The sequence below is a fragment of the Cornus florida genome, unplaced genomic scaffold (assembly GCF_030987335.1).
Source record: "Cornus florida cultivar Cherokee Brave unplaced genomic scaffold, ASM3098733v1 CherokeeBrave_3.0.0_Hap2_Chr05, whole genome shotgun sequence".
NCBI classification, from domain to species: Eukaryota; Viridiplantae; Streptophyta; class Magnoliopsida; order Cornales; family Cornaceae; genus Cornus; species Cornus florida.
The window spans coordinates 76777235-76801748 of NW_026775575.1; the positions used below are offsets into that span (position 1 = coordinate 76777235).

Below are 24514 nucleotides of genomic sequence, written 5' to 3' on the forward strand. Positions count from 1 at the left end.
GTGAGAGAGAGAGAAATGGGCAGTTAATAAACTTTTATATATATATATATTTTCTCCAAACTTTTAGATTAGAGGAGGCAATTGTCCCCACTGAATTTTTTATTTTTATCTTTATTTTTTATTAGTAGAATATGGGCAGCTACAATTTTATATTAATAACAGTTTTCATCTTAAATGATCATGAGGTAAAGATCAAAAAGACAAGTGAAAAATTGGTGGTTATGATTTAATTTTTAGTGACAAACAATTCTGTCCTTTGATTTTTATTGAAAGTTAATTTACGGAGATCTATATTAAAAATACTTTAACCGGGAAGTTTCTAATTCTTTACAAATTTGAATGTCAAGACGTTGGAATCTGAATGCTATGCTTAAAATTATTATAGATCCATTTTTCCACGCGGTGGCTTGGGTGCAATGCATTTTCCAATTGACTCAGAATTTGTTTGTCACTAAAAATAAAACACGTAGTGAGTGTTTGTTAGTGGCTTGGGTGCAATGCATTTTCCTTGTGCTTCTGCCGCTGAAATCTGCCGTTTAATTCAAGTCGGTATCGAAAAGATGGTTCTCTCTAATCTCCGGTCCTATGACCCCAAAAGGGTATTATTCTATCTCCACCCCCTTAGGAATCTCAAGCTCCTCGATGACAAGTCGATAGATACTCTAAGGCGACGGAGTGACAGAATCACATATCTCTCAGCCTTAGTAAATACTTCCTCAGACCTGGACTTAGATTCCTCTGCCTGATGGCAAGAATTATCTCCTCACAGTGGATTCATCGGAAATGTCATGGGGGTTAGGGATTTTTGGAGGAGGAGATTTAATGCGAACGGGAGACATCGAAGGTGTGGTCCCAAAATCCATACTCTCTACGCGATCACGAGCAGATTTAGAACTCATAGTAAAGAATTACATAGAAAAGCACAAACTGACATGAGAAAGACAGAAGTCCGAGCATCGAAGAGACGGCAACCGGTGGAGGCAAGGCTTAGAAGGATTTGAGTCAGAATGCCAAAAGCCACTAACCAAACCGTCTTCTACACTAATTGCAACGGTACATATTCATTACCCTTCTAAATAATAGCAAATGTACATATTCAATTCCCTTCTAAATAACTGGCCATGTCATCCAGCTAATTTGTTATGGCATTTCCATTGGGCCGAACGAAGTATGAAAGGATTTAATCTTTTGGCCTAATCAGCAAGATAGCCCAATTCTATGTATTCAGCCGAATCCGAAGATAGCCATGAAGGAGGTCCATCTGTTTGGGTTCATCAATCACGCAAATTGCAATTATAGGAGCAATTATAGGAGAAATTGTTAGTAAAATATATGCTTCATGTGACATTTAAGATATAACAAATCTTATACTAATATGTCATTAGATAATTAACAATATGTTAAGAAATCATTAATTTAAATATGCAACTCTATATTTAATTAAATATGCAAAATAAATTAATAAAATCATAATAATCAATAAAGAACCTGGACCGAGGCTAGTATTGAATACTATGTCCTTAAGACAGATTCGCCCCGCTATGGTGCTAACGGACTCAGTGGCGTCTATCTCCTAGGATACAACGGTCTACATCCACCAGTAGCAGCACTACAAACTCGTGGATACGGCGAACCTTCTCCGTGTAATACTCTCTCTGACTCAAAAATGCATCTATGCTATATAAATGCTGAATTGGGTGCAATTCGAATCAAATGGTTCGGACCAATCTTAATATGGCTCAATGAAATTGGTTTAGGGTCTAAGTGGTTCGGACCACTTTGAACCCACTTGGGTTGGGTTCAAGTCTAGAGAGGGAGATAGAAGAAAATGAAAATGAACTACTTGCAAATGATCCAAAGGGGGGTATTTATAGAAACAGAAATGCCTTTTCTGATTGGGTGCGTCTCTTCATCATTGGACACAACCATTACAATAGGTTGCAATGGTTCACATGGTGTCTATTCACCACTAGACACATTCATTCCAATAGGTTGCAATGGTTCACATGGTGTCTGTTCACCAATAGACACATCCATTCCAATAGGTTGCAATGTGTCTTTTCGAGTGGGTGCAACCATGGGTCATGATGGTTCGGAAAAAGGTGTAACCTTTTGAAAAAACTAAAAAGTGGTTTTTTTAATTTAAAAGGTGTAACCCTTTAGAAAAACTAAAATATGGTTTTTTTAATTTAAAAGGTGTAACCTTTTAGAAAAACTAAAAAGTAGTTTTTTTAATTCAAAAAACCAACCACCCAAAAAACCCACTCATTTGTAAAACCCATTTAAATAAGCCCAGCCCAAAATTAGGCCCAATCTAAAATTCCAAAAAAGAATAATCTGGACTTTACAATTAGGCCCAAGCCCACGCCCAAATTCTAAACTCAGCTTATTTAAATTTCAATTTGTTTCAACATTTTTTCCATGTGGGACAAACACTTCCCACATTTTGCATACCTATTTAGGCTTATCAAAACACTACACTTTGGAGCTAATTTCTCATTCATCCAGAAACGGATTTCAGAAAGTAAATATACCAAGTTCATCTCCTTGCGGAGAGAAACGTGCTTGTCTAGAGATCCGTAAAAAATTAGTAGCGGAATCTATTTCAAATCTCATCCAAAGTTTATGTTTTTAATGCCCCCGTTTCCAACAGAAATCTTATATGGAAGAATTGTAGAAGGAAACTATCACCTAAGGATGATTCAATGGGGGGCAAGCAACGCGAGTCCAACCCTAATTCTTCCACCAAAACTTGTATAAATAGAGGCATAAACCTTCAATAAAAGATATACAAGGAAGAAAAAGAACATTCTTCAATATTACAAGTATTTGGGTGATACACACAAGTACAATATACACACACATATATAGAGAAACCTACCTCAAAAGCTAATGGTGCCGTTGTTGAGCTAGCTATGAAGAATTTCTATCCTCAGCCCATTGATGTGTTCCTGTATAGCAAAGAAATATGATTATCTAATATCACTAAACCAACTGAATCTTGTGTGAAATAGCCAAGTGCAATGAAATGCATAAACAATATTCTTTAGACTCCGGTTCAAATTTGTGAAGTTTGATATAATAACTGAATAATGTGTCATTTTCAAAGCCATGGATATATGGGTAGAGAAGTTCAAGTTCACGCATAAATGGATTAAGCATTATAATCAAAGGATAGAAATAAGGTAACAGGTAGCAAAATCAAGTTTGTGAATATAATTTGAAATAGTTATTTATTTATTTATTTTTTTCTTAGGTGGGACTCACACACATTGCCTCCACTGAGATTCGAATCATTGACCTCCCTTTAAGAGATAGGAGCCTTATACCGCCAGGCCATTGGCCTGTTGGTTGAAATAGTTATTTTATAATTACTCAAAAGAAAATTCTTCAATTGAATTACATGTTCATGCATTTAAGGAAATTTTAATATTTTTTTATTTTTAAAAAGGGGCCAACAGAAACCAAAATCCAATCTTTTCCTTATCCTTGTATTTGTTGTTATGAAGACTAGGCATAGTTGGAAGCTGTAAACCCAGCACCACAAACAGAATCACACAAATTCAAGGAAATGAAGGGAAAAAAAAAAAAAACATTTGAATATAAATTAACGACAAAGGAAACAGATCAGACTTCAAATATGTGTTTGGATTAGATAATAAGTTTTAAAATTTTCAGTTAATAAATGATCCTCTATAAAATTAGTGATTACGAAAAATATATATTTTAAAATTCTTCAATGACATACCGAGTAATATTGCGCGTCCATGACCGGATGAATACCCCACTTTTTCACCTTCAATGGTCGTCCATCAGGATAGGATCCATTAATTGAAGTCTCAATGTAACACCACCCATTAGAATCGCACATCCATCCTATATTGGGTATATGCAAAAGCATGACCTGATCTAGCGTGATTCTGTTGATCCAATCACCTATAAGATATCTAGTTTTACATTCACGGTTGATGTGGATAGAAATAAAATTTTGATTCTCATCACCGTCATTGATCGGTTTTTGATCTTGATTGATTTCGATAACAGCACAAACAGAAACTCCTTTGAGGTAACGTAAAGAATTTGTATAGATGCTCAAACACACCCAAGTCATGTCCACACCATCACTCTCATATTTTATATGGCTGAACCAACTTGGAATCTCACTTCCTGGATAAAAGATGTCAATGTATCCTCTCTGTACCATAAAAACCATACATGAGGGGCTGGTTAATTTTGAAATATATTAACAGACATAAAAACCATACATGACGCATACACACAACAAAATGACAAATACATACCCCAGCTGCCAGAAGATCTTCACTTTGTGAATGGTATATATTTGGCTTCTTGTTTCCATTCCCATCCCCATGATTCTCAACTAATTCGTGGCTCTCTGTCAAATTGAAATAGAAATTGCATCCGTCACTTGTTTGAATGGAATACCCTTCTAGTGATACGCAACCTTGTGCCAAAACTTGTGTTGTAAATTCTGGAAGTGACAATGTTTGGAGGCTTGAGCAACCACGCAAATCAAGACATCCTATGGATGATGGAAGTGACTCCAATGTTTGGAGGCTTACACAACCGTCCAAAGCAAGTTCCTAAAGGTCTGTAAGTTGAGAGAAGCTTGACCGTAAGCTAACAAAGTCATTCCCGCTTAGATCTAATTTCCACAACGAGTGAGGAAGATTGATAATGGATTCTTCATCTAAATTGCAGTTACACCAATATAATTCTAGAATACTTAACTGTGCAATGGATGATGGTAACTTTTTTATTACACTATCACTCAACCAAAGTATTCTTAAACTCTTCATTTCACCAATATTGTCCAAACTGCCAAGCATTTTGCAATTCAACAGATGTAACTCGTCAAGCCCTTCAATATGTCCAACTGATGGAGGTAATTCTTTTATTGCAGTCCCATTAAACCGAACATGCTCTAAACATATCATATCTCTATGGAACTCTGGACACTTCTCAAGTTTTGAGCACCCAAGCAGATGAAGAGTTTTAAGAGATCTTAAATTAATTCTTGTTGCAAGATTCTTCAGATTTTTACATTTTTCGAAACTCAACCAAATAAGCCTCTCATGAAATTCAATAGACGGATGAACCTCAACTAGACTTGTACAACCTTCCAAATTCAATATCTCTAGACATGACAACCTTGACAAATTAGGAGTTTTCTTCAAATTTTTGCAGTAGCGGAGATCGACCCATTTTAACTTATTTTGAAATTGCTAAATCAAACAATTAAAAAATAAAAGAAATCAACTACAATCAACTCAAATATAATTATCCAAAAGAAGGGGAAATGTATTTAAAGTAACAACCTCATCATTAACTTTTAATATTCTCATCTCATTAGAAAATAGAGATAGAAAACACAAGACAACTACATGTAGTTTCTCGTTTCCTTTAGTTTTCATTTTTCATTTTTCCTTTGTCCTTTTCTATCTCTCACATCAGAAAATAAAAAATAGACTAAGAAAAATAAAAAGACTCGGGAAAGAGAAAGTTACTGAAATTATACAATCACTAGATCAATACCATTTGTTCAATTAGTTTATTTCAATTTGCATTCACTCGGGTATAGTTAAATGAAATGTAAGAGGTGAAAGTAAAAGTAAGAGGAAGTGAGTAAATGAAAAGAATATAAATTTTCCAATGTGCATTTTATTAGTACATAATTTTTTTAAAGAAAATTAGAAAAAATACCATTTCATAATTTAAAATACATGAAACTTGAAAGAAAATAAAGTACAATATTGTAACCTCGTAAAATTTTCTCAAGAAATGAAGTTAGCTGAATATGACTAAATTGTGTTCCTTCTATTTTATACTATTTCATTCTAATCAAATGTCCAACAAAATTTTGCCTCCTTGTCTATTACAGATTTGACCCATACAAAGGTAGTCAGCAAGAAATTCATTTTTTGTTTTTTACATGCTAAATTATAAGGATGTACACTTCAGTTTGATTTGGGATAGAAGGTAAAATTAAAGAAACTAAAACTATTTGCAATGGCCAGCTTCATGAATTGAGCTCATCCTAAAATAAAATCCAAAAATAATAGGTTAACTTAAATCAAGCCTTATATAAACATAATTTCTATGAAGTAGATAAAAATTTTCTCAAATTTCCATTTTACCTAACAGGTAGTAACACCAGTAATGTAAGCCCACGATAACAAAAGTTATCAAATCAAAATAAATAAATAAATAAATATATATATATATATATACACACACACACACAAGCATTAAGGTTCAATAGAAATTTTTTTTTTTTTTTTTTGACATCTAAATGGTGACTACTTTTGGAACTAGAAGTGAACTGTTGATCAATGAAACTGAATCAACTCATACAAAGAACCATCTTAATTAATTAATTGAAATGGTATCTAATTTAAATCTATAATGCCATTTTAATTAGTTAATTAATCTGGTTTTAATTTTTATTACGAAAAATGATAGATTTTTTAAAATGTTCTGTGATGAACCTAAAGCTCATGTATTTAATTATAATTGTGATAATAGTTATCATAATTGTTATTTGCATGGACATTCTTTTAACTGTGCCCCATTAATCTGGAGATGTTCTTGACAACTTTTTCATTGTAACCTTACCTTAGTGAGACTGCTTCGGCAGCTGCTGAAAAATAAAAATGACCTAACAATTTTTTTTTTTTTTTTTTTTAATCTTCAAGGCGTTGCTTGCTACTTTCTTATGGGCATAAAATATAATCTAATCTTAACTACCCTGAATCCCCTGTTCTTACTTAAAGAGTTGGAATCCATGAGGTCAACAACTTAAGAGTTTTTCCAAAATTTTCCTAATATATATATATATATATATATATATATATATATATATATCAATGACTTTAAACTAATCCAAAAGCTTTTGGAAGAAATAACTTATGATATAAATTATCTTCAACCAACTTGACAAAGTATTTTGCAAAGAGAAGCCTGGAGTTAAAATAATAACATTACCTTCTTGTCGTCGAATCCAACCTCAACCAAGCTTTCACAACCTTTAAGATACAAAGTCTCCAGAAATGGAAACCTTGAAAAATTAGGATTTTTTCCCAAATTTTTGCAATAGCTTAGATCAAGGTCTTTTAACATCTTTGGAAACTGTTAAAAAATAAATAGTAAAATAAGTTAGCTTCAATGGACAGGAGAAAATTATTATTTTCAAAAAACTGGAAAAAAATTTACCGAAAGGAATATAGCGTGAGTAAAATAATCATCTTACTTTTGTATTCGACCAAATCTCTTTGATTGGGCTATTACGTAAATGGAGTTGAACGAGATTTTTTGGATGAAAATTGTATGGCAAATGTTCTGCGGGATAGTCACTCCAGTAAAGACACTTCAACTCATTTGGAAGATACTTAGGGCATTCATGAAGTTCCACGCCACTGATCATGAGTATTCTTAGCTTCCTCATCTTTGTGAAGGCATCTACGCTTACATGCAACCTTCCCTCTTCATCAACGTCTTCGAAAGATAATTCTTTCTTAGGTAGCACAATGCCTTCAATATTTTCTGTCCCCTATCAACAAAGAAATAAAACCTAATTAAAATTATACAACTTCAAAGAAGACTACATGGATAATACAATAAAAGGAACTTTTTTTTTTTTGGCACATCTTGCATGCGGAAATTAAGAAACTAACATATATCCCTTTAACATGTACCGTATTTTCAGTAAAGACTTCATAGATGTCCTCATAAGCCCATAGCCTGCTGCGCCTCCCAGGATCATCAGATTCTTGACGAACAATTTCTCGACCCATTTCTTGTATCAAATCATGCATTGACATATTGTTGTATTCTGATATATTAATGAGGTACCGCTCTTTAAGAATTTGTAATCCAAATGCCGTGTCAGATTTAGGCCTTTTAGAAATATCCAGGACATATTTCTTATCGTATCCTTTGAAGAAGCACGCGATATCAAGAAAAATATCCTTCTCTACCTTATCAAGGCTTTCATAACTAATTCTTAAAACGTCATGAATTTCTTTGGGAGGCTTGGTCTGCAACCTATTCAATATGGTTAAACAATCTTGCTTGCTTCTATTACTTAAATAGGAACCCAAAACTTTAAGAGCAAGTGGAAGGCCTTTGGCATAATCTTTTGCATGGTGTGAAAGTTTCTCATATTCTTCTTTAGGCTTATTTTGCTTGAATGCATGCCAACTAAAAAGTTCTAGTGCTTCACTGTCATTTAGTACCTCAATATCATATATTCCAACATTGTATTTTTCCAACAACCGTCTCTCTCTAGTTGTTATGATGATCCTACTACCATTTCCAAACCATTCCTCTCCGGCTTCTCCAACTAAGTACTTCAATATATTTTCTTTATCTACATCATCGAGCACTAGAAGAAGCCTTTTATTACAAAGTCTCTCCTTAATCTCATTGATACCCCTATCAGGATATGATATGGTTATATTTTTATCCATTAGGATCTCTCTGAGAAAATTGCTTTGTAGTTTAGCTAGACCACCATAATTCGTTGACTCTTCTCTTACGTTTTCAAGAAAACAACTTCTTTCAAATGTTTTTGATATTTTGTTGAAAATTGCTTTGGCTACAGTTGTCTTACCTACTCCTCCAATTCCACAAATCCCAATAAAGAGTTGATCCTCCTTAAGCAAAGACATTATTTTGTCCACACGTGCATTGATACCCACTTCATAGTCAGCAACTTTGAATAGTTTAGGCTGCAATTTTTCTAAAATTACTAGAACAATGCGTTTGATAAACTTATTCTCGTACCTATCAAGTAGAAAGCACCCTAAAATCAAAATCTAGAGGGAGAAAGATATATATATCTATATATAAATATATAAAGGGTATTTACTCATTACAACTTGGTATAGGCCAAAAAAAAAAAATTAGAGTTGAAAAAATACTTCTTACAACCCATTGCTACAGTTGAAAATGCTGACATCAATTTGATACTAACAAATACAAATAAAAGTGAGTAAATTAGTGTTCGGAAGAAATTGGAATTTGTATAAAGGAATTTGAAATAAAATCATCTTTGTACCAATTTGGGATATAGCAACGTGGTAGTTATGAACAAGATTTTTAGAATTAGAGACAAGAAAACAGTTAATAAACAGATAAAATTGGAATTACATTCCAAATCCCATCAAATCCTTTCATTTTTCCATCGATTTCTCCATGCCAATTTTTCTTTAAAATCCAATCAAATCCCTTTCCCTTTTCAAATTCCATCATTCCAAACAACTGAAATTCTTTTAAATTTCAATTCCTATCAAATCCCGAGGTTCCAAACACAGTGTTACAGAATTTTACTTAAATAGGGAGTTTACCACCGGATAATGGGGCAGTCTAATTGAGATAGAATATATGGGACTGTATTGTATTAAAATGTTAATAGATACGAGTATAAAATATGGTTAACTATAAAAAATATCCTCATAATATGTAAAATGTGTAATTACCCCCTTATATTGTTTGAAAAAACCTCTTACTGTTTTCAATCTGTGCAAATAAGGACAAATCATAATTTTGATGATAAAATTACTAAATTAACCTTACTTTATCATTAGTAGGGGCAAAAGACAAAATATCAAAACTGCCCTTAAGTCATAACATAACAGTATAAAGATTATAAATCAGTGTCACAATATTTAAAACAAAATTAGAATGTGAATGTCTAGTTACCTTTTACCAAATTTAACCATTAATTATCCTTCTAATACATTTAGCAACTATATATATATATATAGTTGCTAAAAATAAAAAATTTATAAATGTACCTCACTTACTACTTTTAAACTGCATTTTATCCCACTTATTAATGATTTTTGAGAAATTGTACTTGAAAATTTCATGGTAAACCAACTAGGGTAAAAAAAAAAAAAAAAAAAAAAAAAAAAATGTTAATGGTAAATTCAAAAAGTTTGGCTCGCGTAATGTTAAAGTTTTGTGCTTGTTTATTATAAACAAGATATGATACAAATAGACATTAATTAAATTAAATAAAATAAAATAAATAATTTTAAATAAAAAATGTGTTGCTTAAGTTTGTGTCCGGTCGAAGAGTAACTAGATCAAAATTATCAAAATTTTAATTTGAATAGAAATCCTAAGTTCATCTAATAACAATTTGTGTCAAAGCAAATTCATTAATTTAATTATTATTATTATTATATATAATTAAGGGAGAATCATTCATTTACAAGAAAATATACATCTATTGTTTATAAGAGATATTATTGGCAGTGATTTTAGTGAGAAAAAGAAAAGAAAGAGACATAATATCGGCCACCACAAAAAAATATTTTAGAGAGAGAATATCGGCGGTGGTGAGATATTTTAGAGAGAGAATATATTTTTTAGAGAGAGAGACTATGGCAACAAACATAAAGTTTTTTCTTTGCATTGGTCTTGGAGAACGTGCAAACAAACTCATTTAGTGTTCAAATATATACAAAATTAGTAGGGGCGTTCTTGTCACACAAAAAGGGCACATTTGATTTTATTTTTTAATGACTTCACCCAATTGCTCTTTTTCAATAAATCCATTTAATATAGGACAAATTGCTCAAAAGATGAATAATACAAGGAATTATATGCCCTTTTTTTTCTTTTTTTTCTTTTTTTTTTTTTTTTTTTTTTTTTTTTAATAGAGGTGTTTTTTGCACATTTTTTTATATAGCAAGAAAGTTTTTTTGCACTTTAACCCTATAAAATATTATGGGTGTCTCAAAACAGGCTTCTAAGCCAGAAAGTCATTTGCCAATAATAAAGAGTGTTTAGTAAAATTTCTAAAAATGGACTTTAAAAAAGGCTCAGTGGTTTAGAAGCCCGGTGGACCAAAGCCAATAAAACATACATCCTAATCGACTACTCACAAACTACACACTTTTTTAAATAATAAATATAAAATTCCTATACTGTCCATTATTTAACATTTTAACCTATTTTCATTTCTGAATTTCAGTGCAAAATTTTATCTTTCTATTTTTGTATCATCTTCTTCCTTCGTTCTCTACCAAAAAAAAATAATAATAATAATGCTAAACAAAATTTCAGAGAACTTTATTGAAAAAAATATTATTGAAAAACGATTCAATAAAGGAAAAACAAAAAGAATAAGGAATTGCAAGAAAAAAAAATACTATTGACTCCTATTTGATTTCACAGTCTGAAGAGTTTCAAGATTTATGAACTCTCATCTAAAATTCAATCATATGGAGAATTCTAAATAATTTTTAAATCTCTCTCAAAAAATATATATATTTATATATATATACACACAATATATATACGTATATATATATATATTTTCTTTTTTTTAAGACTACCCGTTCCGCTGTTAAAGTGATTTATAATTATAAATAAGAATAAAAAATGGAATATTTTTGTTGCCATCTCTTTCTTTGGTTTAATTTTTCTTTCTTTTTCTTTTTCCATCTCTTTCAACTGTATCATGTAGTCGAGGGGAAAAAAAAAAAAAAATCTACCAAGTAAATTGGGTTAAATTTGTATACCCAGATCTTCGCTATATCAATTAATCGTTATTACATGATTAGCAATTTCACTCCATCACTCTAATTATGATTTTTTTTTTTCTTCCCTTCTTTGTACATTTTTTTTTTTTTTTTTTTTTTTTTTTGAATTTCTTTATACATTTCAATTCAACTCTTTACTATTATTAAGGATATAATTGTCAAGTTAAATTTTATTAATAGTTAAAAGAGCTTCAAAAAATTTACCAACCAAACAACTTTTTCGTTTTAAATTACTTTTATCAAAACGCATTATTCAAAGTTCATTTAGTGAAAGGAATTTTAGAAATTGTAAGCTCCACCAAACAAAATATTTTTTGCATTCAACCCTATACAATATTATAGGGTTAACTGCATTAAAACCCCCCCTTAACTTTCTTCTCTTTCTCAAAAAATTCTCTTGAACCATTAAAAAATCACTTAACCCCCGAACTATTTGCTCCGATGCAAAACGTTACATTGCCGTCTGAAATTTAACGGCCAAAAAAGACACGTCACACATTTAATGAATATTATATATAATTTTACACGTCTATGACCCATTAAATGAATATTATATATAATTTTACACGTCTATGTACACGTCTATATACATCCCTCTATTATGGCCACTACCTCCACCATCCGTCCATGGCGCCGTCGCCACCGCGCTCTCTCCCCACCCCCCCCCCCACACAAAGTTTCTTTTTCACTCACAACTACCTCCACCGTCCACAACCGCCACCTCTGCAATCCACCTCCCTCACTTTTTGTTTTTTTCCCTCTTTGATCTCCAACTACAACGACGACAAAACCAACGAAGAAGTGGAAAATCATTCAACAGAGATTTGATTTTGTTGCAGAGGTCGATGTTTAGAGGAGAATTGATTGAAAACATAGCACATATTTTTGGGCAGTTGCAATTGAATTGGTTTGGTGATATGCGACAACAGATTTTGGGCTTTTGACACTGAATCTGTGACGCGTCCGTGGGTGACCATGGAACGCAACGCCTCAAAGAACGATTGTGATAATACAACAATAGTAAAGAAGTGATGGAGAAGTGGAGTAGACTAGCAGCAATTCCTAACTTGCGCACAGCGGCGTTAGGGTTTGTTTTCTCTGATTTTGCATGAAAGCTAGGGGTGGATTGTAGAGAGAGGGAGAGGTGGTGGTGGATTCGACGGGAGGTGGTGGTGATTTGTTTGGGAAGAAGAAAATTATTATTATTATTATTATTATATATCTAATCTGAAATATAAACATTTTTTTTTTTTAATATTTTAAAATTACTAATTGAGATGTCTTGTTGGAGGTCAATATATATGTATTTTTCCAAGTTAGCAAAATCATTGATAAGATGGCGTGACTTGTCAAATTTTCATTGGATATGAAAATTACAATGGCCAGGTCAACAATTAAAGTGGATATCACATGAAACTAAGTAGTTTAATTAATAGTCAAAATGTTAATTTCATTTTTTAGTTGATTGACCGTATGGGGTTAAGTGCAACAATCTTATAATTTAGGGGATATTTTTTAATTGAGGAGAATTTCTTGCAATCATCTCATAATTGAGGGTGGAGTTTAATGCACATAACCCAATATTATATACATTGATGAACTAAGCTAGTACCAAGTAGTAACTCATATAAGCAGAACATATATATATATATATATATATATATTTGTAAGTACCCATTTGCTGCATCTTCTAAATCGAGCCCGCTTAGATTTGCAGCTTCTTTCAGATCAGCCCTCCACCTCTGCACCCTTTCCATCTCCTCCTCAAGATTTTTTTCATGCTGTTCAAATGCTTTCGCAAAACTTCCCTTCTGATTTCGAACTTCCGATGCCTTGACATCATAAAAGATGGGCAAAACTATTAGTCCTTTGGTCCTCCTGCACACAAGGATCTCCACCAATTCATCCAAGCACCATGATGAATTAGCGTAGTTTTTGGAGAAAATGATCACAGCAATGCTGGATTCATTGATACTTTTCCGGAGATCCAAAGAAATGGATTTTCCTTGCTCAAGCCTTTCATCATCTTTGAAAGTCCTGATTCCTCTCTGTTCTAGAGCTGTGTAGAGATGCCCCACAAAACTTTTGCGAGTGTCTGCGCCTCGAAAACTCAAGAATACTTCATATTCAGATCGACACAGTGAAGAAGATGAAGAAGCCATAGATGTGTGCCAAATTAATTACTCAAAGCTATAGAATGGAGAGCAATAAGTACATATATATATATATATATATATTCTCTACGTATGCCTCTTCAATTCTTACCCATTAAGCTGAATTTCCTCCCACTTAAAAAGTATACTTAAGATGAGCCAACCTTCATTTATTGATGATATTGACTACAAGCTATTTCCTTCGTTGCTATCTAGATTTCTGGAGTCAATTAGTCAACACGCGTAATGTGTGCGCGTATTGACCCAGTAACGATGGGAAGTGTTGTATTATTATCTTTTCTTTCGAGTGAAAATTACAAATACATAAACTTTTAGAGCTTAATTTACAATTTATGGAATCAAAGTCTGAAATTTAAAAAAAAATAATAATAAAAAAAAAACTAAAATGCTTAAGTGGAAATGAAAAAATACTATCTATTGTATTATTATGTTTAATTGTGGAAAAAAAAAAAAAAAAAAAGGTTTTAAAACTTGTTTGTCCAAGTAGGAACCATGTTTGTGTATAGATAGTAATTTTTATGCACTTTTTGTGGCTCTAGCATAAAATGAGCAATGGACTGTTAACTCCGCGTGTAAATTATGCTAAAAACCCATGTATTTGTAATTTTTCTTCTATTTTTTGGTTTTTCTCTCTCAAGGTAATGAGAAAAGGTTTTGCATCAGGCAAATGAGCGTGCTTTTCGTTGAATCCATTATCTAAAAAGGTTGTGGGTAATTTATACAAATCTCTCCTATGGTTTGTCATAATTATAGGAATTTTCTCTCCTACTTTGAAAATTACTCGAACCTTCTCTAAGAATAAAAATAATCTATACGGATACTTCTGTTAGAGTCAATGACAATGTCAGTCAATGACGAAAATTGATGACGCCAGCTACTAATTTTACTAAAATTTCTAAAATACCATTGTCTATATATACTTGATATTATATATTAGATGCTGATCTTGAAATTTCAAAAATACCCTCATCTTGTCCATTACGTATACAATATTATTTACAAATTTGATTATGAAAAAATATATATATATATATATATATTTACAAACTTGGCTGAGCCAAATATGAAAAACGCAATCTTTCCAAATGATGATAAATAAACATGCTAGCAAAGAATTTGAATCAAATTATAAACACACTATCAATATAGTCTCAATTATCTAAATTTAGTCATACCCAAATGGGGGCTGTTGGTGGTCGGCTGTGGTGGGGATTGGCCGGAGGAGAAGTAGGTTGGGTGAACGGTGAATCACTATACATGAAAATATATACATATATATACACACACACACACACACACACACAAAGATGGAGGAAAAGTCTTCAGAATCTTAAAGCAGCCATGGGTGTTTGCCTGTTTCTCCCGAACCTGTGTTTGCCTGTTTCTCCCGAACTTGTGTTTGCCTGTTTCTTTAAGCATTTAATCAATTTAGCTTTCGTTCAGTCACAAATCACGAAATAATAATCCAAGAATACTAAGCATTCAACCAAAGCTTGGTATGAACATACAATTCACTATTTGAGTTTTCATTCTTTTCATTATTCTGAATAATTTTTCGTATTTTGTTATATAAATATGAATTTAATATATTATATTTACAATTGTTAAATGTTTGTTTAAAATCAATTTTTGTTCTAGATAAGGCATAGTAAATTCTCTAAATTTCCAACAACCTTTAAGAAAGATATATAATGGGAATAGTTCAAAGTTCAAACTGACACGTCTATATCAATTGAAGGTTTTCACATGGTGGAGCCCTTATTAAGAAAATGAACGGGAACCCATTCATTGAACTATTCTCTGTTCACATTGAAAGTTGACATCAATTACCAGCTTATGGTAAAACTTGTTACGTTGTTGGAGAAGGAAGTGAGGGAGAGAGAGAAATGGGCAGTTAATAAACTTTTAGATATATATATAATTATATATATATATATATATATATATATATTTATTTATTTTCTCCAAACTTTTAGATTAGAGGAGGCAATTGTCCCCACTGAAATTTTTTTTTTTTTTTAGTAGAATGTGGACAGCTACATTTTTATATTAATAACAATTTTCATCTTAAATGATCATGAGGTAAAGATCAAAAAGACAAGTGAAAAATTGGTGCTTTATGATTTAATTTTTAGTAACAAACAAATTCTGTGCTTTGATTTTTATTGAAAGTTAATTTACGGAGATCTATATTAAAAATACTTTAACAGGGAAGTTTCTCATTCTATACAAATTTGAACGTCAAGACGTTGGAATCTGAATGCTACGCGTAAAATTATTATAGACCCATTTTTCCACACGGTGGCTTGGGTCCAATGCATTTTCCAATTGACTCAGAATTTGTTTGTCACTAAAAATAAAGCAAGTAGTGAGTGTTTGTTAGTGGCTTGGGTGCAATGCATTTTCCTTATGCTTCTGCCGTTGAAATCTGCCGTTCGATTCAAGTTGGTATCGAAAACATGGTTCTCTCTAATCTACGTTCCTATGCTCCTAAAAGGGTATTGTTATAGCTCCACCCCCTTAGGAATCTCAAGCTCCTCGATGACAAGTAAATAGATACTCTAAGGCGATGGAGTGACAAAATCATATCCCTCTTAGCCTTAGTAAATGCTTCTTCAGACCCGGACGTAGATTCCTCCGCCTGATGGCAAGAATTATCTCCCCATAGTGGAGTCATCGGAAATGTTATGTGGGTTAGGGATTTTTGGAGGAGGAGATTTAATGAGAACGGGAGACACCGAAGGTGTGGTCTCAGAATCCGTACTCTCTACTCGATCACGAGGAGATTTAGAACTCATAGTAAAGAATTACATAGAAAAGCACAAACTGACATGAGAAAGACAGAAGTCCGAGCATGGAAGAGACAGTAGGAGGCAAAGCTTAGAAGGATTTGAGTCAGAATGCCAAAAGCCACTAACCAAACCATCTTCTACACTAATAGCAACGGTACATATTCAATTCCCTTCTAAATAATCGCAACTGTACATATTCAATTCCCTTAATTTATGAAGGAATAGAGGACAAAGTGTGGGGGAAAAAATTTCCTGGTCCAATTAAAACTGGCCATGTCATCCAGCCAATTTTTTATGGCATTTCCATTGGGCCCAACGAAGTATGAAATGATTTAATCTTTTGGCCCAATCAGCAAGATAGACCAATTCTATGTATTCAGCCGAATCCAAAGATAGCCATGAAGGAGGTCCATCTATTTGGGTTCATCAATCACGCAAATTGTAATTATAGGAGCAATTATAGGAGAAATCTTATATGGAAGAATTGTAGAAGGAAACTATCACCTAAGGATCGTGAGTCAACCCTAATTCTTCCACCAAAACTTGTATAAATAGAGGCATAGACCTTCAATAAAGGATATACAAGGAAGAAAAAGAACATTCTTAAATATTACAAGGATTTGGGTGATACACACAAACACAGAGACATGATATATATACACACACATATATAGAGAAACCTACCTCGAAAGCTAATGGTGCCGTTATTAAGCTAGCTATGAAGAATTTCTATACTCGGCCCATTGATGTGTTCCTGTATAGCAAAGAAATCTGATTATCTAATATCACTAAACCAACTGAATCTTGTGTGAAATAGCCGAGTGCAATGAAATGCATAAACAATATTCTTTAGACTTTGGTTCAAATTTGTGAAATTTGATATAATAACTAAATAATGTGTCATTTTCAAAGCCATGGATATGGGTAGAGAAGTTCAAGTTCACGCATAAATGGATTAAGCATTATAATCAAAGAAGGATAGAAATAAGATAATAGGTAGCAAAATCAAGTTTGTGAATATAATTTGAAATAGTTATCTTGTTTTATTTTTTTTCCTAATTGGGACTCACACACACTGCCTCTACTGTGGTTCGAACCCCTGACTTCCCTTTAGAAAGTACACTGAGGTTCGAACCCCTGACCTCCTTTTGTTAAGTAGGAGCCTTGTACCGCTAGGCCATAGGCCTGTTCGTTGAAATAGTTATTTTATAATTACTCAAAAGATGATACTTCAATTGAATTACATGTTCATGCACATAAGGGAATTTTTAATTTTTTAATTTTTTTTGAAAAAAAAAAAGGGGGCAACAGAAACCAATATTCAATTTTTTTCCTTATCCTTGTATTTATTGTTACGAAGACCGAACATAGTTGGAAGCTGAAACCCAACACCACAAACAGAATCACACAAATTCAAGGAAATGAAGGGGAAAAAAAAAACATTTGAATATAAATTAACAACTAAGGAAATAGACCAAATCTCAAATATGTGTTTGGATTAAATTATAAGTTTTAAAATTTTTAGTTAATAAATGATCCTCTATAAAATTAGTGATTACGAAAAATATATATTTTAAAATTCTCCATTGACATACCAAGTAATATTGCGCGTCCATGACCAGATGGTAGTGATGATTATCAAAATGACGTGTACGCCAATCCAACAATTGATGTTGCCTCTAGCACCTTACTTTCTGTCCAACAACTTCAAGACATGATAGTGAATTCCATAAGAGAACAATACAATGGCGTCCCTCAAAGTGCTCACATGTACTCAAAGCCTTACACAGAAAAAATTGACATCTTAAAAATACCAGTTGGGTATCAACCTCCAAAGCTTCAACAGTTTAACGGAAAAGGCAATCCCAAGCAACATGTCACACACTTTGTAGAAACTTGCGGTAATGCTGGTACAAACGGAGATCTCCTTGTTAAGCAATTCGTTCGTTCCCTCAAAGGGAATGCATTTGATTGGTACACAGACCTTAAAGCTAGAGGTATTGACAGTTGGGATCAGATGGAACGAGAATTTCTCAACCGTTTATACAACACTCGTTGTACTGTAAGTATACTGGAACTTACAAACACAAAACTGATGAAGGGTGAACCCGTGGTTAACCACATCAATCGTTGGCAAGCAGTAAGTCTTAACTACAAGGATCATTTATCTGAAATTTCTGCAGTTGAAACATGATGTAAGGCATGCGTTGGGAGCTTCTTTACATCCTAAAAAGGATTAAGCCTCACATATTTAAAGAGTTTGTTACTCAAGCCCACGATATGGAACTTAGCATGGAAAATCACGGTGCTGGGAAAGATGTTCCAGATATACTCTAAAACCTTCAAGAAGATGAGGGAAGTGAGTCCGAAGAAGAAGATAATAAAATTTCTAACTCAGATGACGAAGTAGTATTATCTTTCATTATAAGTATCAACTTAAGAGAATTGCATCAAGAAATGCACCATGCTACAATAATGACTTCAACCAAAAGTGCTAAATCACAGGGGGTATTAAGTCAAGGAAACCGAGAAGAAAATCCTCAAAGTGATGACGAGATAGTCCGTGCCCTCCAGTATAAGCTTGGATTGTCATTTGATTCTTGCAAAGTTGAAGAAAATTATTAAAGTTAAAGTGCTCCCAGATACGAGCCTAAACTGTCGATGACACTCCTTGACACGAGCTTAAACTGTCTACCTGAAAAGAAAAAAAATCAAAAACTCCTTGATACGAGTTTAAATTGTCTCCCAAACAAAAAATAACACTCCTTGACACGAGTTTAAACTGTCTACCTAGAAAAAAAAATCAAGAACTCCTTGATACGAGTTTAAACTATCTCTTAAACAAAAAATGACACTCCTTGACATAAGTTTAAACTATTTACCTGAAAAAAAAAATATCAAGAATTCCTTAATACGAGTTTAAACTATCTCCCAAAAAAAATGACACTCCTTAACACGAGTTTAAACTGTCTACCTGAAGAGAAAAAAAAAGAAAAAAAAAAATCAAGCACTCCTTGACACGAGCTTAAACTGTCTACCTTGAAACCAAAAAAAAAAAAAAATGTGTCAAGAACTCTTTAATACGAGTATAAACTGTTTGAAAAAAAAACTCTTTGACACGAGTATAAACCTTTTTTTTTTTTTTTTTTGGGAAAAACTCAAGTCTCTATTGAACTACGTGATGACTTGATCCCTCTTTTAACGGTACGTAGGCAGCTTATAATTTTATTTTAAGTTCAGTACGATGCTAAAAAAAAAATCCACAGAGTATGTAAAATGACAAAGTGTGCTCGTCACAAGATATCAAAAGAAATAGTCGCAATTAATCAACTTGGCTTACTGTCAAGATATTGTTGTCACTCGTCACAATTTTCAATTTGGCTCGCTCTTAAGATGTTGTCACTCATCATGCGATATCAAAAGTACTCGTCATACCTGTCAACTTGGCATGGCACCAAAGTGTAGTTGCAAAGAAAATTTTGATCTATCGCCAAATTGTAGCTGCAAGGAAGAAATTTGGCCCACTGCCAAAATGTAGCTGGAAAGAAGAATTTTGGTTCGTCACCATAGTTGTAGCTATAAAGGAAAGTTTGATCTGGCGAAGTATAGTTGCGAAAAAATAAATTGGTTCGTCGCTAGACTGTAGGTGCCAAGAAAATTTCTGCTCGCCGCTGAGGTATTGCTGGAAAATATTTTCGTTGAGCCATCGTTGAAGAAAAATTTTTGTTCGTCATTGAGGTGTGGCTGGAAGAAATAAATAAAATTGACTTGCCGCCAAGACGTCGCTGCAACAAAGTTTTGACTCGCCACCGAGGTATTGCTGGAAAAGATTTTCGTTGAGCCATCGTTGAAAAAAATTTGCTTGCTGTTGAGGTGTCATTGAAAAAAATTTGCTTGCCATCGAGGTGTTGCTGAAAAAGAATTTTGGTTTTATATTGAGGTATTGCATCAAGGAAAATTCATGGCGTCGCCAAGATATTACTGAAGTAAAAACAAATCACCACACGGAGGCATAGGCATGCAAGCTTTGTCTGTCACATCCTTACAACATCTGCAACAACTTCTCGTCGTGGTGCTTGTGGCCTGAGTATCATGGATCGATTACCACAGTGTGCTTCCTTTTGATAGTTGTGTTGACAAATTACAGTTTATCGGCTTCATCATCACTTTCTCATCTAAGAATGGTTCTATTTAGATCATTCTATCAGAAGGTGGATTAAGTTGCAACCAAGATCATGTGCTAAAGAAAGCTGCACAAAAAAATAAATAAATAAATAAATTATTTGCCTCGTGTGAACATGAAAGAGGATATGGTACAACCACTTTGTGTTGATTGAATTGTCATTTGAAACATTGCAAGTTCTTGCAAAATGGTTGATATGTTTGAAGCTCGAGAAAATAAATTCTAATACAGTTTGTTGTCTAATGAGAGCAGTAGCAGCAAACTAGAACCCACTCTATGACAGCGCGATTGAAGACCTGTGGATCGTGGTTGTCCTCGTTGAGAAGAAAGCTTCTAGTGGAATAGATGGATTCAATTAAATTACTGATCAAGGTTGACCGCCACAAATAAGGAAAAAGGCCAGCTTGGAGGCAAAGTTGATTGGAGTTGGCGTTGATTGCATGGAACAAGTTTTATGTCATTTTTGGATTCGTAATAGGAGAGCTGGTTCTTAGAAAGTCTTGCATTAAAAAAATAAACACGATAAAGTTCACGTCGGGGTAGTACGTAAATCAGTGGTAACACTGAAGAACTCAATCAATGAAGACCGGCGAAACCTAGAAGTTTAGATACCATGAACCCCGGCGAGCTTCAGTTCAGAATAGGGATTAACCACCATTAACAGACCCAAAAGTTTGGCTCTGTTTAGACAAACCCCAGTTTCGACAAAAAAAATCTGGCGAGAAGCTCCGGCGAGTTTAAAAGATAAAACAAGTCCGACAAAGCTTCAATCTATTCGACCCAACTACTGCTACCAGAAACTTCAACAACTTGAGCTCCATCGGTGTGAGTTGTGGTGTCCTTTTTTTGGGAAAAAAAAAAAAAAAAATGTCGTGAAAAAAAAAAAGGATGTGGAAAAAAAGAGGGGAAAAAAAACGGAAAAGGAAAAAAGAAGGAAGAAAAGAGAGAGAGAGAGAGAGAGAGAAAAGAAAAAAAAAAAAAAAAAAAGGAGAGAAAAATCATACTAATTATTTGTTCGAGTAGAGCCCGCAATCTAACAAGTCTTCAGAGGCTTTGGAATTGATGGCAAACCTTATAACATTGGTAGTATATATAGGCGACAAAATATCTCCCATTTGTACTGAGATTTGTATAATTCAGTTCAAATGGGAAAGTAAAATTCTAATCCAAAGTATGATAGAAAAGGGAAAGAGGAAATCTTATAATCTAAAGTTGAATAGAAAAATCTTTTACAATTGAAAGATCAAGTTGGATACTTCAAGTCCCACTTAAAAAAGAAGATAAGTCCTGTCAAACATGAGACTTGCAGTGGGGGCAATTTGTAAACACTAAAATTTGAGTGGGATTTGGTTTTGACAAATTGACTCATTACATATGGGTCAATGTTTAATTAAGTTATTTAATTGGCCCAAACTTGGTCCACTTAAATTATTTAATTAGCCCAACCCAGATAATTAAATGGAAAGATAATTATTCCTAATAAAACATATTTGGATTAATTATTTTTAAAGATAATTATCATAATATAACTGGCCCGACCAGTTATGATTTTATCCTTATCAGGAGACGACACGTGTCATCATCCTATGTATCCAAGAAGCCTATAAATAGAGGTCTGGAGGAAGAAGGAAGGGTACACAAATTTAGAATTCAGAAGTCTAGAAATCCAGAGACTCAGAAATCCAGAAATCTAGAGGGATCCAGAGATTCAGAATTCCAGAGTAAATACAGAAGCTCTGCCGACATTCATCCCCAACATCCAAACCTGAAGGCGAAGAGCAACAAGCACATCAAATTGTGCCGTTCTTCATCAAAATTCCACGGTGATCAACAACAAGCACATCAAATCGTGCCGTTCTTCATCAAAATTCAACAGTGATCAACAATAAGCACAACCAAAGTCGTGTCGTTCTTCCACAAATTCTCTGAAGACGAAGAACAACAAGCACATCCAATCCAAAGTCGTGCTGTTCTTCCTTATATTCAACAAAAGACAACAAGCACATCAAAATCGTGCCGTTCTTTTCCCTATGATTCAACAAGTTCAAAGAATCATCAAACAACACTGTTCGAGATCAAGCTTCGTCAGTCCTCAATCAGAAATCATCAGCAATCTTCTTCAACTAAAAATACTTAAAGAAGATTGTCAACAACCCAATTCAAGATCAAGCTCCAACAGCCCTTGGATCCAACCAACAAAGGAGATCAAATCAGAGGACAAATTCTTTCTTTTGTAAAAAATATCTCAGAGGATTGTACTCAATTTCCATAAATCAATAAATTACTATTTGCTCCCAATTTTGTTTCTTATTTACAGATTACAAAATTTGTATGTACAATATACACACACAAAGATGGAGGAAAAGTCGTTAGAATCTTAAAGCAGCCGTGGGTGTATCATAAGACTTTGATTTTGACGACGCACTTTTGATCAGTGATTCCGGGGAGCGAGGTTTGATCCATCGCAACATGATTTACCTCGACAGGGAGCTAGTCGGTCTCCAAATTATTTATATTAATTCGATCGATGTTGACGAGGAATCTTTGTGACCATTATCCCGCTCTAAAAAAGTGGGGTTTAGACCTTATGGTGATGGTAGTGGCGGCGATGTACAAATATGATATATATAGAGTTCTGTGGTAAATGTAACCAATGAAATCCATTGATGCTCTGTGCTTTTGAATTGGGTCTCTAAAATTGTTGCTCAATCTCACTAGATTGAAACGTGCCCTAACTAAAACTTGTGAAGCTCTTCACCGAATTGAAATTCTTTGTTGCTTCAATACTTTTCTGATCACTTGTTGGACTAAAATCAACTAACCACGCTTGAATTGTGGTTCATCGGACCTATTATGTTCTCTCTTGTTGCCTCTGAAATTAGAAATTTATTAATATATAAATATACGCGCACACACACACACACTGGGGTATTTAAGTCATTTATCATTGAAAGTTTAGGGTATTTCAATAATTTTGATAGCTCTGTTAGTGTATTTAATGGTCCATCACACATAAGGGAGGTCTGTGTAGATTTCATTCTTAAGAGAGGTTCAAGTAATTTTGAAACAAGAGGGTAGGTCCCTGTCATTATGACAAACCATAGAGGGGGTTTGTGTAAATTACCCAAAGGTTATTTGTTTGGTCACGAATGCTTTACACTGCAAGCTTTTGCTCCTTGGATGCTTTTAATTCTTTGAAAAAATTCATCTAATGTGTTTTTAAAATTCTTTTTGATAAATACTTACACTGGCTCTTTTAAATCATCATGAGAGTTGAATATTTACAATATTCACTCCTCTTTAGAAAAGAGATGTTAGGTTTCCACCATTACAAATTCTAGAGAACGACAGAGATATACAATCTTTATCTCCACAAATAAGTAATACAACCAAATGTTAAATCGTTGCAACCTCCCATTATACAAATTGAAACATAAAATCCACTTCAACCAAATTGTATATTTTTGAGACAAACTTTATAAACTTCAAGTGTATTCACCACATTCAACATACTCGACCTAAGATGTGTTTATATTGATGTATCTTCAGACATGATATCTTCGAAGATCAATCCATACTTTAGACAGTCGAAATACCCAATTGAAGTATAAAATTACAACTTCGTATATTGATTTTGAATATAAAAAATATATATATGCAAACACACAATTACATTTCCTAACATAATCTTCACAGAGAAATTGATTAATTTGTTCAAGTCCTTAAACTTTGAGCTTGGTTTGATTTTTGTCATGCTAATTGTGTTCAGAGTGCCATCTTAAACTTTTA

At 33.3% G+C, this 24514-nt stretch overlaps 1 pseudogene; it reads right to left on the bottom strand.

Annotated features, from left to right (window-relative positions):
- Positions 1–2780: 2780 nt before the first annotated feature.
- Positions 2781–13941, bottom strand: LOC132306930 (disease resistance protein Roq1-like; annotated as a pseudogene).
- Between the last annotated feature and the right edge of the window lie 10573 nt (positions 13942–24514).